Here is a 6,005-nt window from a genome sequence, read left to right on the forward strand (position 1 = left end):
TGAAGGGGGAAGGGGAAAAAAAACCCAAACCTGACCCTTCAGTCCAAGGGAGTTAAAAGACTGACTGGGCTGAAACAAAAGCCAGACAGAAAACTGAAGAATGCAAAGATATAGAGTAACATGATTCAGCAAGAGAGAGATTCTAGGACCTCAGTGGCTTTTCCCCTGTCCAGGCCCAACCCTTCGTGGCTACACTGGAAATGCTTAAGAGTTAACTAGACCACAATCTTCAAATATTCCTCCTCATTCTCCTGGGTCAGATAATCACTCAGATAATACAAGGGATCCAACTGTCAAATCAGACTCCAACGAGCCAGAGATCTTGTCCATATGAAACCTTACTAAGACGCTCTAGGACAGAGGTAATTATGAAGCACAAAGTAGGGAGAGGTACGGAATTATCCAGTGGTTTCCCAGATTCTTTCGTGCTGGTTCAGGATGTTCTGTGACCTGCATTAACATATAAAGACTTGAAGTAATGTATGATTCTACATTAATTACACAGAAGGGAGCTTACTCAATCTTGAAACATATTCATTTTATACTCAGAGTTACAAAGTTTATGTGATATTTTCTAGAGAGCTAAACCCTCTAAATTTATAAATTCCAGTTTATTTTCTGTATGCAAGCCAAACAGATCGATGATGTTGTGCTGATAAGGCTCTCCTTTTTGGATTTCTGTGCTACTAAGATCTAAGCTTTCAACCTGGGAACTAAACTGCAGGCTCTTTGAATTTTTCTCTTCCCGACGCATTTTGGTAATTTTACTTCCTAAATGGCTCTCAATTCCCTATCGGCTGGCACTGCTAGACTCTTATCCTTCCTTGGCTTATTGCAATAGCCTCTAAAACTAGGGTACTGAGCTCAAGGCTTGTACCTCCACTAATGCATCCTTGAAACTGCCATCAGAATAAATGCCTATATGTTGTACATGATCCTATAGCGGCACTTTGAATCGAATGTAATTTTAAGAAATACATTAACTACTTTATTCAGTCTACAACACTGTACCCTAAATTCCAAAGATACAGTCTCTCTGGTAGTCATCTCTGTTGATTAAATGAATGACATTCATTGTTTAAAAACATATTATATTATGTTTAGTAAAAGCTCAAAAAAATAAACTTGGTAATACTCTTCTAAGAATTTCATGTCAAACTAAATCTCTTAGCAGCAAGAAAGGGGCCTTTCTATAGCATTTCTGTAAGTTATGGAAGGTAATTTCATGTAATCCAAGGCTAATGCCAGATACTTGTTTGAGAGAACATTGCCATGGGAAAGTGCTTAAGTGTTCTCTGGCTAAGATAATTTTGATTGACCCGTAAATAAACAATAATCCAAGGTCAAGGTAAGGGGTGACATATGTTAATTAATATTATTCTTTAATTTAAATGTTACAAATTTTCAACACCGTATAAAAGAGGTATTCAGATAATTGAAAATGTTGCGTACCTCAAAATAACAGAACAATTCTTATTAGGTTCGTTGTTATTAACTACTAGTAGTTCAGTAGGGAACTACTGAAAAACTCAGATTGTAGATTTTTAGAAATGCTACAAAAATATTTACTTAATTCAAGTTGTTTATATAACCCACACGATATGCACATTCCATTGAAGTAATTCATTATTTACTATGTTCTTATTTCCAAATGTTTATTAAGAAATAATACCAGTATCTACAATTGTGAATATAGGGACAAAGAAACTTGAAGTACACTTTTGAAAAGGAAATGTTTAATCTCTCTTTGATAACCTTTATGTAATGATAGGCAATCATGCATAATGCATAGGGAAGAAACAGATTTATGTTTCTAAGCCTGACAAACCCGATCGCATTTGGAACAAACCCTCCTGTCTAGAGCAGTAATTCTTATCAAGGGCTACATTGCACTTAGATAATTAAACTGCCATTCCCTATATCTCACAAAGACACCGCCTATCAAAGTCTGTAGCATAATCAATTTTATGTTTCCTCTGAGGAAAACTTTGGATCTGAAATGTCTTATTTATTTGGTAGAAAAACAATTGGAAAAAAAATCTCTATCCCAATTCATGTGTTTTTCTTTCTAAAATATAGAAGTTCTTACACATTTAACTTGAATGAAGGCAGCACAGCTTGGAAAACAGAAGGGTGCAACGTCCTCTGTAGTAAAGAAACATGACAGTATTTGATTATAAACCTGAAGGATTAATAAAGATAAAATTAATGTTGTGGAACTTTATTTTTATGGTAATTTTTTTTACTTAGTATATATTTTTAAGTCTCTGGTTCTATTTGACATACTAAAAAATGAAATATGCAATACTAACATAATTATGCACCGAGCCCATACACAGCCAACACTGTAGGTCTCTTCCAGCTCCTTTGTCTATTGGGGGAAAGTAAATTGTCAACAAGCAACAAAGAAGACGTTACATATACACTATGTTAATTTTTTCCCTCTTTATATTTTCTCTAGATTTAACCCTATATTTCCATCCACTTTTCCCAGTACATAATATTAAGTTTTAAGTTTTCAGCTTCCTTTGAAGTTACAGAATCATTTGATGTTTTTCTATATCCAGAAAATATCTTTTTTATTTTTCCAGCTCGATTGTGATATAATTGACAAAACTGTAAGATATTTAAAGTGTACATCATGATGTCTTGATATACATATGCATTGTAAAAGAAAAAAAAAACTGACACAGTTTTTTAAAAAATATTTAACATAACTACTTTATTCTAACAAAAACCTGTAGGTTGGGCATCATTATTATTCCTATCTCAGAGATGAGCAGAGATCTGCTTGAGTCAGGTGATTTGACAAACGGCTCAACTGCTGGGTAATGAATGTTAATTGCCGCAAGGTACTTGACAGATTCTTCGTCATGCACACTTGAGAAGAAACCTACCTTGCTTCAAATTTTGGTTTCATTACTTACCAGCAGCATGGTGTTAAACACATTATTTAAACTCTTTAAATCTTCATCTTCTCATTCGTGAAATGGAGATAATAAATCACTTAAATCACAGCATTAAAGAGAACTGAATGAGACTGTGCAAGCTGAAATGCTTAGGATACCATCTGATATACAGTAAGCACTCAATTAATGTTAGCTATTATTATCTCCAAAGTGGAGTTGGAAAACGCTAATGATATCATCAATATGGAGCTGCCTGATTCCATTGTAGAAAACATGGCTGATATGATTTGGAGAACTGTAAAAGATGTTACTGCCATTGATCGTTAGAGACATTAAAAATGGTGTTGCAGACAGAAAATGAATTAAATTATTGCATAGAAACATGGTAGAATCACAGTCCCTTCTACGGCCATACCACCCTGAATGAGCCCGATCTCATCTGATCTTGGAAGCTAAGCAGGGTCTGGCCTGGTTAGTACTTGGATGGGGGACACAGTCCCTTCTAAATACAAAGGCAAGAATCGAAAGAAAGAGATGTCAGCTGCTGTCATTCCTGACTCTAGACTCCAAAATACAAAATACCTTATTCATCTGATCTGTTTGAAAAACAGAAACGTGCTGTGTATCGTTTTATTTTTTTACGGAGACAGAATACTACCAAGTGATATTGAAAATTATTTCAATTCAAGAAATCTTTATTCATTGTATTATTGTTGATGTGTTTCTTTGATTTTGTTATTAATTGGTTTATATAGTTGGCTGCTCCCACGTTGGGGGCATAGATATTTAAAATTGTTAAATCTTCTTGTTGGACAGACCCTTTGAGTATGATATAGTGTCCTTCCTCATCTCTTATTATAGTCTTTGGCTTAAAATCTAATTGATCTGATATAAGGATTGCCACTCCTGCTTTCTTCTGATGTCCATTAGCATGGTAAATTATTTTCCACCCCCTCACTTTAAATCTGGAGGTGTCTTCGGGCTTAAAATGAGTTTCTTGGAGGCAACATATAGATGGGTTTTGTTTTTTTATCCATTCTGATACCCTGTGTCTTTTGACAGGGGCATTTAGCCCATTCACATTCAGGGTAAGTATTGAGAGATATGAATTTAGGGCCATTGAATTGCCTGTAAGGTGACTGTTACTGTATATGGTCTCTGTTCCTTTCTGATCTACCACTTGTAGGCTCTCTCTTTGCTTAGAGGACCCCTTTCAATATTTCCTGTAGAGCTGGTTTGGTGTTTGCAAATTCTTTCAGTTTTTGTTTGTCCTGGAAGCTTTTAATCTCTCCTTCTATTTTCAATGATAGCCTAGCTGGATATAGTATTCTAGGCTGCATGTTTTTCTCGTTTAGTGCTCTGAAAATATCATGCCAGCTCTTTCTGGCCTGCCAGGTCTCTGTGGATAAGTCAGCTGCCAATCTAATATTTTTACCATTGTATGAAATTGGACCATTTCCTTACACCACACACAAAAATAGACTCAAAATGGATGAAGGACCTCAATGTGTGAAAGGAATCCATCAAAATCCTTGAGGAGAACACAGGCAGCAACCTCTTCGACCTCTGCCGCAGCAACATCTTCCTAGGAACAACGCAAAAGGCAAGGGAAGCAAGGGCAAAAATGAACTATTGGGATTTCATCAAGATCAAAAGCTTTTGCACAGCAAAGGAAACAGTTAACAAAATCAAAAGACAACTGACAGAATGGGAGAAGATATTTGCAAACGACATATCAGATAAAGGACTAGTGTCCAGAATCTATAAAGAACTTAGCAAACTCAACACCCAAATAACAAATAATCCAATCAAGAAATGGGCAGAGGACATGAACAGACATTTCTGCAAAGAAGACATCCAGATGGCCAACAGACACATGAAAAAGTGCTCCATATCACTCGGCATCAGGGAAATACAAATCAAAACCACAATGAGAGATCACCTCACACCAGTCAGAATGGCTAAAATCAACAAGTCAGGAAATGACAGATGCTGGCGAGGATGCGGAGAAAGGGGAACCCTCCTACACTGTTGGTGGGAATGCAAGCTGGTGCAGCCATTCTGGAAAACAGCATGGAGGTTCCTCAAAATGTTGAAAATAGAACTGCCCTATGACCCAGCAATTGCACTATTGGGTATTTACCCTAAAGATACAAACGTAGTGGTCCAAAGGGGCACGTGCACCCGAATGTTTATAGCAGCAATGTCCACAATAGCCAAACTATGGAAAGAACCTAGATGTCCATCAACAGATGAATGGATCAAGAAGATGTGGTATATATACACAATGGAATACTATGCAGCCATCAAAAGAAATGAAATCTTGCCATTTGCGACAACATGGATGGAACTAGAGCGTATCATGCTTAGCGAAATAAGTCAAGCAGAGAAAGACAACTATCATATGATCTCCCTGATATGAGGAAGTGGTGATGCAACATGGGGGCTTAAGTGGGTAGGAGAAGAATAAATGAAACAAGATGGGATTGGGAGGGAGACAAACCATAAGTGACTCTTAATCTCACAAAACAAACTGAGGGTTGCTGGGGGGAGGGGGTTTGGGAGAAGGGGGTGGGATTATGGACATTGGGGAGGGTATGTGCTTTGGTGAGTGCTGTGAAGTGTGTAAACCTGGTGATTCACAGACCTGTACCCCTGGGGATAAAAATATATGTTTATAAAAAATAAAAAATTTAAAAAAAAAGAAATCTTTATTCAGTTAATTCCAACATGTAAATACATGCCAAGTTACTGAATGCCCACAATGGAACTTCCTTTACAAAAATCCTCTAATGGAGGGATTTTTGTCTTTCTCACCCACTGGTGTACTCTGAACACACCAAGAAAAGTAACTGACATTGAACAGATTTTCAATACTTCCAATCACATTAATGAAAATAACAAATACATGAATGAACTTGAGCTTATTTATCTTCAGTGAACTGGCTTCCCTTTCATCATCTTAGATAGCAAAGGATAAATGAGAATCTTGAGTTCTAAAAGAGGATATACCACTTACAGGATTCCTCTCTTGTTATCTTTAGCAGCAGATTTTTTTAAAGTTGCTGTTCACACTTGTATCCAAGCTCATATTGA

Source organism: Mustela nivalis (genome assembly GCF_964662115.1).
Source record: "Mustela nivalis genome assembly, chromosome: 14".
Lineage (NCBI taxonomy): Eukaryota > Metazoa > Chordata > Mammalia > Carnivora > Mustelidae > Mustela > Mustela nivalis.